Source organism: Bactrocera dorsalis, chromosome 1 (assembly GCF_023373825.1).
Source record: "Bactrocera dorsalis isolate Fly_Bdor chromosome 1, ASM2337382v1, whole genome shotgun sequence".
NCBI classification, from domain to species: Eukaryota; Metazoa; Arthropoda; class Insecta; order Diptera; family Tephritidae; genus Bactrocera; species Bactrocera dorsalis.
This window is the reverse complement of record NC_064303.1, coordinates 54,077,322-54,091,689: the sequence shown is the minus strand read 5'-3', so window position 1 is coordinate 54,091,689 and position 14,368 is coordinate 54,077,322. Positions and strand designations below refer to the sequence as shown.

The window sequence follows — 14,368 nt, the reverse complement described above, 5'->3', positions numbered from 1 at the left end:
AGGCTTGTTTTAGTCTGAATCTGTGTCAAATTTATTGATAAAATCAGATTTTGTACTAAACTTTGGCACTTGTTGCCTAGATTTCAGAGTAGAGCGTATAAAACGATCACGAGATTGGGGGCCAATAAATTTAGAAGATGCCTCTGTCACCAGTTTGACGATTCTCTCGACTGCCACGGTGTGAGAGGGGAATGCACTAAATTTCCATACCTCTGCAGTGTCTCCCGACAGCCTTTTTATGAGTTCTCTGTTAGAAACTGAACAAAGAACTGGTGGAACAGTCAAGGTAATAGTCTTCCAGTTAATCATATCGTAATAATTATTAGCTTTAAAATTCAGCTGTGGCATTTTATTACATCTAACCCTTCCATTTACAGTGTCAGACTCTGCTTCTCTGGCTGCCAGAAGACGGTCAAGGGCCAACTTTCTGATATCTATCCGTTCGTCAGTCATCATACTAAGGAGAATGTTTTCTGGAAGAGCAAATAAAGCATTCTGTTGAATGGATGAATCGACAACCTTGCGCAGTTTAGCAGGTAAGTATCTCGACCTTTGAATTGCAGCATAGAGATGGCGCGAGCCATCTTTGATTGAACTGTTGAATCTTATTGAGAACCACAAAGGTGAGTAAACTGTAAGTATGTATGTTTAAATGAGATAAGCATCCACCCCTCTACCCGATAAAACTGTCGCATCCTAATGCGCCTGTGCAACTCACCACAGCTGATGATTACAACACAACTAAAAACATTTGTACACCAACCCTGTCAACAAAAAGGAGGGACAACGGGAAGGCAGGCCCCATTCGTCCTAAACAATTCGACAGCTCAATTCGTCACACAATCCGTCACACAATCATCGCACGTCAACTTTCGATCATCACCACATTCGCATAAACGCTGCACCGAGTCGATACCTGCGCTAAACATAACTTTGCATCAGCCGTGATCCTTCCTATTTCAACATCACTTCGTTCGCATCGATCTCGCACTTGTTTCTATTTAATTAAGTTTGGCATTTATTGTAAACGGAATTTGTCTTAGAAATAAATTATAACGTACTTCCGATCAGCTGAAAGAATGCGTCTTATTTCGTAACTTTAATCGCAAGTTTAAGTAATTCATAAAAACTTAAATAAAGAGGTGGGTGCTTCCCAATTAGTTGGGCACCCATGTATTCAATGTACTTGACCAAAATCTTTATTTCCTTTGTTGGTTTGTCAGTAGAAATGTATAATCTCAGAATTCTATTTGCACAGGTGAGCCAGCGAGATTTGCACATGTAACCTGGATGCATCGACGCTAAATCTGAGGAACATTGACCGGAAATAACAGCTTCTGATATTTTATAGAGATAAGCTTGGTCTATGCTAAGTTGGGTCGGATTAATAACCTCAGAAGGTAATTGGCAGGATGGAAAACTTTCAAATTTGACAACAGGCAACTTCTCACAATCAGGGAGCAGTTTACCTATGTCGCCAGAGAATGTATTTGGACTCTTTGAGACACCATCTTTGTGTTCGAAAAGAGCACGAAATGGAAGTTCGTTGAAATGTGGAAGACAAACAACCCACTGTAATGGCCTACCTATTCTTTCTTCTAGTTTCCGAATGATTCCACCTTTCCAACCTGTGTTCGTGTTGGTGCCATCAGCATCGACAACTTCTAGATGTTCCACCTCAACTGAATTGTCTTGTAAATGTTGCCATATAGCTTGCGTCTCATCCTCAGTTGACCCGGAAGGAGAGGTGACGTGGCCAAAGTAATGACAACCAGGTTCCACTATAAGAGAAATATGTTCCTCTTTGACAGTGTCGCGGTAGTACTTTTCACCTTCGCTGACTTGTGTAAGTGTATTGTCTTTGGGGCCGTCAAAATACAGCCCATGTACAGAGTCAATACTTTCGGTGTTTTGTTTTTTTTTTTTTGTCCAACTAATCTTGCATTTGTCAGTGACAAAGCTAGCCTGATCCTCTGTATCAAACCTGCTTTTTTGGCATCCAGAAAAGCAGATGAAACAATCAAGACCACTGCTCTATCACTTACTCCAAATCTTTGGGCAGCTAAAGCAGTGTGTTCTAATACTAGTGTGTTTTGTTTGGTTTTAGAGGATGGAAGAGAAAATTCATCATCAGCATCGTTTTTGGAAGAATCCATGTGCGACGCACCTACATTGTTGTCGTCTGTATAAGAGTCTGGCTGATCTGAATGATCACGTGTTCTAGCTGATACTTTTCTGGTAAGTGTTGATGTTGAGTGACGTTTTGAAAGCTTTTCTTTGCGTTAATTTTTCTTTGTAATCTTTTTTGTTTCAGGTAGATCAACACTTCCAATGCGACCAATTCTTCTGGTTCTCTGGTCCAAGAGAAATGGTTGTTCATTGCTAGGAACTTTCCTTTCCTTTGGACAAGTGCAAGAAGAAAAATAAATGCATTTACAAGCAGCAATGTCAAATAATTTTCCGGCAGAAGAGACAAAGTCGTCTCTGTTAGAGCTCAAACCTATTGGGTTCCTTAAAAACATTTGTTTAAGAGCCAAAAATTTCTCATGGTATGTGGTGAGCATTTGTACAACTCTGGTGTGTGAAACTATCGGAATAGATGACTTTTTGAAAGTATTTTCAACCTTTTTTGTAACTATTTCTGTAACCTCTTTACTCCTAGGTTCATAGTTGTCGCCTCGGAGTCGCCCTATACCAAATCTTTCAAACTGATAACACAAAAGAACATCCTGGTAAATAGGTAACTGGGACTCAGAGAGTTTGTACGGATATATGCCAAACACAGGACATTTCTGTCTAAATTTAAAATTGGACACAGACATTTTGAGTTCTGTGTTCTGTAGAGAGAATATAAGTGAAGGAACTCGATGAAAAAATATTTATGTGGAGACCAGTCCGAACGTGTCGTATGGCGCAGGGAAACGAATGTAAGTGATAGAACTCGGCGAATTCACCGACAAGAGTGAAGGAACTCGATGAAAAAATATTTTTGTGGAGACCTATCCGAACGTGTCCTTTGGCGTAGGTGAATGAATGTGAGTGATAGCACTCGGCGAAATCAACGTCAAGAAATGTGGCCGAAAGCCGATTTTCACCTTGCGCTGTGGCGCGCCGCATTTTCGCTCGTATCTCGGGAACGGTTCGTCCTACGGCCATGATCACATATACCATTTCGGTAGCAAATGACGTGACAAATAACTTTTTTACATTTTGCCATAAGATGCGTATTCAGGCGCTACGTAGACAATTTTACGATTTTAGGCAAATTTCCGAAATTTTAAGGCCGGTGTTGGGGTTGAAGATGCAATCCGATCTCAAAACAAAAAGTTGTATTGGAATCAGGAAGTACTAAGTCAAATTTCCGCACTATTAGAAATCCCGAATCGAAAAAAGTCCTGAATCGACCCTAGTGCGGGTACCGTCTATTTAAGGTAGCTTCACAATCCTTCCACAATGGTAACTTGTCGTAATCCAGTTGTTCTTCCCTCTTTTATCAGGTGGCAGAGTCAAATTAAGTCATGACTATGTGAATAATTATCGCATTTGTGATTTGTTTCTCATCGCCCAGCGATAGTAATGAGTCGTATACAGCCGACACTTCATCAATCATCGCGCGCAATGAAGGGGCTGATGGCTTAGAGATAGTTGGCAGCTCAACAAGATTTGAAATCGTATTAAAAAAATCAAACATTTATTGTCGTAAGCCTTTTTGAGACTTGCCAACGCCTTTGGATAATTTCGACATTTGAAGCGCCTTTACCGTGCCCAGAGCCTCCCCAGATAGACAATTAACCAGATCGTTAAATTTTTCAATGTCTGGGATGTTTGGATCATTGTGAACCAAACTCTCAAACAAACTCATGCAATTTTCAAATTTTGAATATTCTCCCTTGAATTTCGGCAAATTCATTTTTGGGAGCCTTGAGCTGTGAGACGTTACCAATGATGTTTCAGCAATAGATGTTCTATTTTTGGCCAAAATTGTTTTAATTATAGATTTTGTTTCTACAATTATGTCCTCTAACTCCCCTCGGGCCATGTTGTCTTCATCAATCTCTTCAATTCTAGATTGATATTTCATCAATTTCTCAAAATGTGAGATTAGTATGTCAAGACGACATTCCAATTCGATTAGATCTATGCACTCACTCTTTTGTTTTTACTTTTCGTATTTCTTTATTCGTACCACTTTCAGTGATTCGTGCCTGCGTCCACTTCCCTTCTGCAGAGAATGCAATTGCAGCTCATTCCCACGAAGCAGAGGATCTGGTGTCGACGTTAGCAGCGATGGTGTTGACCTTAGCAGTGGGACGATGGTGTTGACGCAGGCCCGTGGGTACCGATGTGATGTTACCCCAAAATATTTGTTTAACGTTGTTAACGGCCGAAGTTATCGGTTTTTGGTTTACGGCTTTTTTATTAACGGGTTTGTACCTCTTTTCCGACACTTTTTAGCGGCACTCGCGACACTCTTTTTTTACTTTATGTTTTTGGCGGTAGTTAAATTTGCTTTACCGCACTAACTGTGAAACCACATTTAGCGCCTCAGAAAAAATATAATGCCTTTATTTTAATACTGCTTATATTTTGACACTCCACTGTATTTGCAAAAATATGCCTGTTTAATCTAATCATCCACCTTTTGATTTATGTTTCTTTTCTTTGTGTTTGCGCATTATTAGACTGGTGAATTTTACCGCGGGTATGTCATGTATATGTATGTATTATATTTTCACCACACACTTCACAAAACGTTTTTCCCAATTTTTTCAATTTTTAGTTTAGGTTAATTTTTATGTTATTTTCTTTATGTTTGATTTTACCATTTCGTTTTTATTCACTTGAGTGTATGTCCATATGTCGCATATGTGCTCTTTCCACTTAATTTTATATACATATGTATATGGATATCGATATCCAAAGTGTTATTATTATTATTTTTTTCAAGCCACTGCTATTTTTTAATGTAAAATTTTTTTTTGATTTTTTTTAATGTCTTTGTCTAGACATTTGTTTTCAGTATTTGTCACTTTAGTCACTTGCACTTGACTGAAACCGGAAGAAATAGAAAATTCACGCGTTAAAAATTAAATTAATACGCTAAGTATTACTTTGTACGAAAGTTAAAAAAGTTAAATGCACTTTTACAGCCACGCACTGAGTCCCTGCTTGGGCGCCATGAAAAAAATCTTAAGCGTTTTTAAGATTAAGGTTGAAATTAGACTCACAAAGGTGCGCAACTAAACGCAAATTGCCTGTGCTATCTCGGTTAAAAAAGAAAAACGCCCGTTCGCGGTTATAGTCTTTAATACAATAGCATTCTTTATGTCAATAGTTCATTAGTTAGCCCAAATCTTAAGCTAACGGCTTAGACTAGAGGTAAGAATGGAGTTCTAATTCAATTCAGCAATCTTAAGTTCATGGTAAAAGATTATTCTAATACATAGGTAGTAGATGATGGTTATGGTTATATACTAAAAAAATTTTAAATATTTTACATGATGTAAAACATTTTATAATGTGTTCAAATATTTGAACAAACTTATTTTTTAAAAAAGTATTTTTTTACATTCAAAAACATTATTAGAAAAATTAAAATATCATGCAAATAGTCAAATATTCGGAATGTTAATTCTTACTCTGCTTTTCTTAGAAAATGCCGCGGAAGCGGAAATCTGGTATATCCAAAATGGCTGGCTTATTGACTGGTGATTTCCGTCAAACCCTCCCAGTGATTCAGAGGGGGACACCAGCAGATGAAATTCAAGCGTGAATTAAATCATCACGCTTATGGTCGACAGTTGCAAAACTCCGCCTGAAAACGAATATGAGAGAGCATCTTCATAACGACGTGTGTTTAGGCCAGCGCCTAATTTCTTTTTACCACCCCCTAGTGAGTGCATAACAAACCATTGCCAGTTAGCTGTTGATAGTTTTCACTCAACTGTTAACAGCTTTCACTCAACTGGCAATGGTTTCGTTAAAAACTCCCACTTAGCAAGCGATTCTGCTAGTGAGGCTAAAATACTTCTGTTTAGAGAGCGAAGCGAACCAAGACGTTTTTTTCCACCGGCCACCACACCAAGCATCACCACAACCATAAATGTAAGTATTTTTTGGTAATCAAAAATTAATAAAATAAAATTTAAAACATTTTAATATGCTATATGAAACACAAACTTTGTGGTTTTATTCACTAATTCTGTTTTCCCGTTTTTTCATATTCTCAACGATCGACGCATCGTCCGCAATTGATTCGTCGACCGTACGAGATATATTCATGGTCCTTCGAGCCGGATTAAAACAAATATATTTTTCAAACAAGTTTTTGGCACTGTACACCAGCGGACACTAAGCACCGATCTCTGTTGCACAAACACAAGCGAGGCGCTGCACACCAACGGACTTAACACCGATTCCTGTTTCACTTCACAGCAACGCAGGCAAACCAGGTACGTGATTGATTTAATATCACTGGATTACAAATCGTTTTAAAAGAAAAAATAAAATAAAAATAGTTGGTTTTAATCGTATTTATTGGTGACAAATCGTTTATAAAAGTGACAAAGTGACTAGTGTTTTTAGTGTTTCAGTGGGATAATTACAAAAGCAAAATCATCCGTAAGTGCACGGTTACTTTTACCGGATTTTGTGCGGTAATATTTTTTCTCGTATATGTTTTTTTTTTCTCTCATATACATATCACTTGCAGCACTAATTTTTTGATTTTATCATTTTTTCGATTTTGTGCGGTAATACTTTTTCACATATTTTCACATATCACTTACGGCACGCATTTTTTGATTTTTATCATTTTTTCGATTTTGTGCGGCAATACTTTTTCACATATTTTCACATATCACTTACGGCACTGATTTTCTTTTGATTCTTTCTCTATTTGTTGAAGAAATTTCTGTTTTTTGTTTCTTTTTTTCACTGAGACACTGCACTTTTTTCACCTTTAAACACTTTTATTTAACAAATTGATTTTCGTCGGCGTATCTTGGGTGGCGAGCCATATAAAGTGGCATCTTTATACATACGCACGTACGACTACACATATATATTCTCGTTTTTTTGTTGGCAGTGGTGTGCTGCAACTCATATATATATTAAATAAAGTACCAAAGCCAGATATACTGCGATATCGGCTAAAACAGTCAAAAAATTTCCTTTTCCTATTTTCTTGTTTGGTTGGCAGTGGTGTGCTGCAACTCACATTTATATTAAATAAAGTACCAAAGCCAGATATACTGCGATATCGGCTACTATAGTTAAAAATTTTGTTTGCTAAAATATATCCAATAAATTAAATATTATTGACCAGCCAGATATATTGCGATATCGGCTAAAACAGTCAAAAAATTTTTCCTTTTTCTATTTCTTGTTTGGTTGGCAGTGGTGTGCTGCAAATAAAAATTTACAATAGTGGGGAATTATTTCCAGAATGATTCCCATATTCTTTAGATCAAAGTCTGCTCAGTCTTGAGTATTACTCTATTCCTTTAAATTTAAATTTGAATTTTCAATTCTTCTTGTCACTTATATCGAAACCATGGAAGCTTTCATGCGCTTAGTAGACTACGTTGTCGAATACGAGTCTGAATTCAGTGCTGCATCAAAGGACATCTCAAAGAACGCTCTTGCGATGCAACAAGACGAGCTGAGAGAGATGTGGTGCAAAGCGAAAGCTGCCCATGACGACCTCAACAGCAAAGGGGACATGTCCTCAAAGGACTATGCCCTTATTAAAAAAAAATTCAAGATAGGTGGGCAATGCTACATACGTTGCATGGGGGCAATGAAGGATATGTCTGAGATCCTCTCAACCCCCAAAGACACCGAAAAATCTGTTGAGGTAGACAGTAATCACTCCCTTCCGCCTTGCGATACTGATGTTTTCAAAGGGGACTACCTTTCTTGGCCAACATTCCGGGATATGTTCACGGCCGTATACATCAAAAGCAAGCGCCTGTCACCTGTTGAGAAATTATAACATCTCAACAAAAAGACACAAGGGGAGGCGAAGGTTATTGTATCAAAATGCCCGCTAACAAATGATGGCTTCGCAATGGCGTGGAAGGGATTGACTGATATGTACGAGAATGAGCGAATTCTCGTCGAAACCCAAGTCGACATACTGCTCGACTTGCCCTCAATCGATAAAGAGTGTTCGAGCTCAATAAAATGGCTACAGCGGGAGATCAACAGCTGCATCTCCTGCCTGACAGCCAATAAAGTGGACATTGGGAACTGGGACCCAATCATAATCCGCATATGTTCCAAGAGACTGCCACAGGCAACATTGGCCCTATGGGAACAGTCTGTAAAGAACAAGACCAAGACATCGAAGTGGGAGGAATTGGACAACTTCCTCACGGATAGATACCGTGATTTGGAGGCAATAGAACGTGCCAAGAAATCGTCCAATTCCGCAAAGCCTGTCAGTGCACCCACACAGAATAAATACAACAACAATAGCCATCAGAACAGACTCGGCGCCTTCCAAGTAAGCGTTGAGAAATCAACATGTCTGATGTGCAAAAGTGCAGATCACAAATTAAGATCTTGCCCCATGTTTCTTAACATGGCACCAGCGGACAGGATCAAGTTCGCTAAGCGCAACAATCGTTGCATCAATTGCCTCGGCTTTGGGCATTTAGTGTCGCAATGCACCAGTGCATTCAACTGCAGCACGTGCCACGCGAGGCATCACACACTCCTACATTTGAGGACAGTGCAGCCTAGCAGCCAAAGAGGCTCATCTACGCCATCGGACGAGATTCCGTCTACGTCCAGGCAAGCGCAGCAGAAGCGCAACTTCAACAAGTCGAAAGGCAAGCCAACGACTCAAGTACAGTCGTGCTTCGCTAACAGCGACAAAGGTGTCTTGTTAGGAACTGCACAAATAAATATAAATTACAGCGGCGTTACCTATGCCGCAAGAGCACTCATCGACTCCGGGTCAGAGTGCTCTTTCATCACAGAAAGGCTGAAGCGTAGAATCAACTTGCCAGTGAGGAAGATAAATGCCCAGGTGTCCGGCATCAACAACACCGTATCTGCGCAAGTGAAGGAAGCATGTTGTGTCGAGTTGCGGTCACCAATTGACCCACTTGTATCAATCACAACGAACATGATGGTTCTGCCGAAATTAACGGGAAACTTGCCGACTTGCCATATTAGCGCACTAACTCGGCAGGCTTTCCCAGATCTCACGTTGGCGGATAAGAGGTTCTTCGTCAATGAACCCGTGGACGTCATACTCGGTGGTGACGTCTATCCCCAGATTATGCTGGATGGTATACGCAAGAACGTGCTGGGATCACTCCTTGCGCAAGAGACCGTGTTCGGTTGGATAGTCACAGGGCGTGCTAATACAATTAAGCCAACCAACACTTGCGTCTCGTATTACAACGAAATATCGCTGGAAAAGCGGTTAGCTTCGTTCTGGGAGTTGGAAGAGATGTCCAAGGAGAGGAAGTTAAGCGAGGAGGACAGGTATTGCGAAGAGCTCTATAAGAAGACAACGAAGCGAAATGAAGACGGGAAGTACGTTGTATCGCTACCATTCAGGAAAGACTATCCGGTCAACATTAGTCTAGGTAGTTCCTTAAAGATTGCGTACTCCCAGTTTTATCGCAATGAAGCTCGGTTGTCAAGAGACGAAAACCTGAAAAAAGAATACAACAGGGTATTAAACGAATATGTTGAGCTGGGTCATATGGCAAGGATACATACCAATCAAACGGCCGACTCTAGTAACAACTATTACCTGCCTCACCACGCCGTAAAGAAGGAAGAGAGCACATCGACAAAGGTGCGTGTGGTGTTCAATGCATCGCAAGCGACTTCAAACGGCACTTCGCTGAATGACATCCTTCTCCCCGGTCCAGTTCTTCAAGCAGATCTGACCATCTTAATTCTGCGATGGCGTTTATTTAAATATGTCTTCAATAGCGATATTGAGAAGATGTATCGCCAAATCCTGTTGAAAGCTGATCAAACGAAGTACCAGCGAATCGTTTTCCGCAACCATCCGACCGAACAAACCAATATTTTTGAATTGAAGACGGTGACGTTCGGAATCAACTGCGCTCCTTATCTGGCAATAAGGACGTTACTCCAATTAGCTGACGACGTTGAAAGCTCACTACCAGTAGCCTCAAACATCCTCAGGAAATGCATATATGTTGATGATGTCTTAGCAGGTGGACACTCTATAGAAGCTGCAATTAAAGCTAGGAATGAGATTAGAACAGCATTGGAGTCAGCAGGTTTCCCATTAAGAAAATGGACAGCCAACTGTGGAAGAATTTTACAAGGCCTTCCAAAAGACCACCTGCTAAACAAAGAGTTTTTAGACTTCGAAGACACAAGTGATGTCAAGGCTCTTGGGATAAGGTGGAATGCGCACACTGACTTCTTCTATTTTAAAACAAAACCTATACTCAGCCCAGAATCATATACAAAGAGAGCTATCCTCTCAGATATCGCCAAACTGTTTGACCCATTAGGATGGCTAGCACCGATAATCGTCACAGCCAAAATGATAATGCAACATATTTGGTTGGAAGGAACACAATGGGACGAGGTTGTATCTCCTACCACATTGGATCGTTGGCACACATTCATGGATAACCACAGGTACATAAACAACATTAAAATTCCACGATGGGTCCACTTCTCGCCGACGGACGATGTGTCCATTCATGGTTTCTGCGATGCATCGGAGAAAGCATACGCAGCAACGGTCTACCTGCGCGTAAGGACAAACAACGAAGTTTTCGTCAGCCTACTATTGGCAAAAACCAGAGTAGCGCCTGTCAAAACTATCTCTTTACCGCGTCTGGAACTGTGCGGCGCCGTATTACTGGCCGAAACAGTTGAATCTGTCGTCAACAACCTGGAGCTGACTCATCTTAAACTTAAATTATGGACGGATTCGACCATCGTTCTCGCATGGATTCGCAAGCCACCATGTTCATGGTCAACGTTTGTATCCCATCGAGTGACAAAGATTATAGAAAAGGTTGGCAACGCAAATTGGAATCATGTCGATTCAGGATCTAACCCTGCAGACTTAGCCAGTCGGGGACTTATGGCACAGGATTTGGTGGAAAACACCTTGTGGTGGCAGGGACCTTCTTGGCTGCAAGAAGATCAATCCAAATGGCCATTACGACAAAATGACTACGAGACGACAATAGAGGAAAAACAGGTACGTGTACATGCTTGTACAACAATACAGGGGAATTCTAACGACGTTCTTGTTATCATATGTTATGAGATTCTCTCGAAGAACTCATCCAAACACAAAGGCTTCTTTTCAACAAAAGTCTTGCTTAATTTCATCCGAAGAAATTAAAGCAACGACAAGACGTTTGATAATAAATACGCAGAAGCAGAAATATGGTCAAGAGTATGGTTGTTTGAAATCCGGTAAGCCCATCGATGTAAAAAGTGAAATCCTCTCTCTTAATCCATTCCTCGATAAAGATCAAGTGATGAGAACTGGTGGCCGTCTCGGTGCGTCTCTCGACTTGTCATACAATGAGCGCCATCCAATTATCCTTCCATACAACTGCGTATTGTCTCGTCTAATAATCCAGTTTATTCACCAAGTCTCTTTGCATGGAGAAAATCAGCTGATGTTACGGCTAACGCGGGCTCAGTATTGGATTCCAAGGGTAAAAAACTTGATCCGATCCATCATCCATAACTGCAAGACGTGCACGATCTTCAAAACACGCGCTCAGACGCAACTTATGGGTGCATTTCCGTCCGAACGATCCACATTCTCACGCGCTTTTACGAATACGGGGGTAGATTTCGCGGGTCCGTTCGAAATAAAAAGCTACCGTGGAAGAGGATGCCGTGTATCCAAAGGGTATGTCTGTCTGTTTGTCTGTTTTACAACAAGGGCCATCCACCTGGAGGCCACTACCGATTTATCAACACAGTCATTTTTAGCAGCTCTCTCTAGATTCGTTTCTAGAAGAGGTTGCCCTAAGAATATTTATTCGGACAATGGTACAAACTTCGTTGGAGCATCGAGATCCCTAAGGTCCGAACTTAAAGCCTTCATAGCCGATGCTCGCAACAATGCTATCTCAAAGTATAGCCACCAAGCTCTTACATGGCATTTCATACCTGCTGCAGCTCCTCATATGGGCGGACTTTGGGAAGCAGGTGTGAAAAGCTTTAAGAGTCATTTCCGCAAGATTGCGTCTGGGCAAAAATACACTCTTGAAGAGTTTAACACACTCTTATGCCGAATTGAATCTTGCCTTAATTCGCGACCATTAAGCCCAGCCTCAAACGAACCTACTGATTTGGAGCCACTTACTCCAGGACATTTTTTGGTCGGCGGACATCTGATGGCCCCACCAGAACCGGATATAAATGAAAGCAGTGCCTCTATCGTAAATAGATGGCAAAAACTTAAGGCCTTACATCAATCCTTCTGCAAAAGGTGGAAAACCGAATACCTGAATGAAATGCAGAAGCGCATTAAATGGAAACATTCCAAAACAAATTTAAAGACAGGTGACCTTGTCGTCATCAAGGAAGACAATTTGTCACCGAACGAGTGGAGATTGGGTAGGATTGTCAATATACACCCAGGTGCTGATACCCGAGTGCGAGTGGTTGACATTATCACTGAAAAAGGCCAAGTTACAAGACCGCTTGCCAAATTGGTTTTACTACCACCCTACGAGGAGGAGAACTTGGATGCACACCCTACTCAACACAACAGTTCCCCAGTCACATCGGAAGCCTAGCTTTCCGACACACTTACTACGATCTCACAAAAAAATCAATTCATTCAAAAACTAGATATGGTCCTTTGCTCACAACTTTTACTACAATAAGTAGTAAAGTGAACAAATAAGTACAGATAAATCATTCAATAACTTTCATAGTTATTTTGTTCACTTTTCAGATAAATCATTCAATAACTTTCATAGTTATTTTGTTCACTTTTCAAAGTGGCAGATTTTTTTTTCAGATTTTTTTTATCACTCTCAAGTGTAGCTCAATTTATTAAGTATCTATGGAAACCATTACAAAAAGGTTAGATCAACAATAAGCAGATAATTCTTAAGCATAATAATCCACAAGTCACAACAATCAATTCATTCAAAAATTAAATAAATATATAATAAATATTTTATACACTCAAAGCATGTATTTTTTTTTTTGAAGTACTACGAGTTAATTTCCATTATTGAACAATAGTCTAAGCGAAGCATATAAGAATATGTGTATATAAATGACAACTGCACGAAGTTCAATCAATCGGCAATTATTAAAATAATAAGTATGATTTAGGATTTCAGCAAACGCTTCTCACAACATTTGATTTTTGCACGTTTACATCGAAATATTTGTCTTAATCTGGCCTAATGTTAACGTCATTTTATGGTTGTGTTATTAAATTAACTTACCCGCAGCGTTGCCTTCCTTACGTGCAGCATTCCGTCCCTTGAGCCATAGCGTGTTAGTGGATGCGTCCAGTGCGTCCAATGCGATGAACATAATTTCCCGACGAATTTGGGTAATCATAATTGATAACATACTGCAAATCTTCCACATCTAGACCACGAGAAGCGACATCAGTGGCAATCAAAATATTCGACTTGCCATTGCGGAAATCTTTTAGCACTGAATCGCGTTCAGGTTGCGACTTGTCGCCATGTATGGAGGTGGCAGTATAACCTTCGTTGCGAATAATCTGCAAGATTTCCTCGACCTTGATTTTAGTTTCGAGAAAAATAATTATTTTGTTATTATTATTTGCAGCATTGTTTGTTGATGGTGCAATTTCTTGAAGTAATTTGACAATGCGCTGAGGTTTCTCCATTTCTTGACATATTTCAGCCATTTGACGAGTGTTGTGATTAGCCGAGAGGTTCATTGAACCAATATTGATAGAAGTGTGATCTTTTAGGAAATTTCCGGCAAGTGCCTGCACTTCTTTAAGCCAATTTGCAGACCACATTACTACTTGTCGATCAGGACGAATTTGTTCTATTATTTTACGGATTTGTAGTTCGAAGCCCATACCCGGTTTACGATCGGCTTCATCCAGTACCACTACAACAATATTCCTTCGGCGGGAAGTGGTTTTATTCCGTAAATCTGTAAGGAAAAGAAAATATTTAAATAAATCTGCAAATTTCATTATAGTCTCCTACTTACCTTTTTAGCCGGCTGTCAAATCTCTTTGCGCACGTGTGCGCACTTAACCAATAAAAATGTCATTCATGACATAAGGTGATGCCATGCCGTCAGTTTTTAATTCGCCTTAAAAATTTCATTCATGACATAAGGTGATGCCATGCCGTTAGTTTTTTAATTCGCC

The 14,368-nt window shown here is 40.0% G+C and overlaps 1 protein-coding gene and 1 long non-coding RNA gene across 16 annotated transcripts in view; both read right to left on the bottom strand.

The window, feature by feature from the left end:
• The window catches only part of LOC105233578 (FERM domain-containing protein 5), a 753,696-nt gene that overhangs the window by 562,547 nt on the left and 176,781 nt on the right, over window positions 1–14,368 (bottom strand). The window lies entirely within an intron of this gene.
• Window positions 1,910–13,445, bottom strand: LOC125775699 (uncharacterized). Its single transcript, XR_007421305.1, has 2 exons — window positions 9,742–13,445; window positions 1,910–9,673 (listed from the first exon to the last, which is right to left on the bottom strand). It is a non-coding gene; the product is annotated as an uncharacterized LOC125775699 (long non-coding RNA).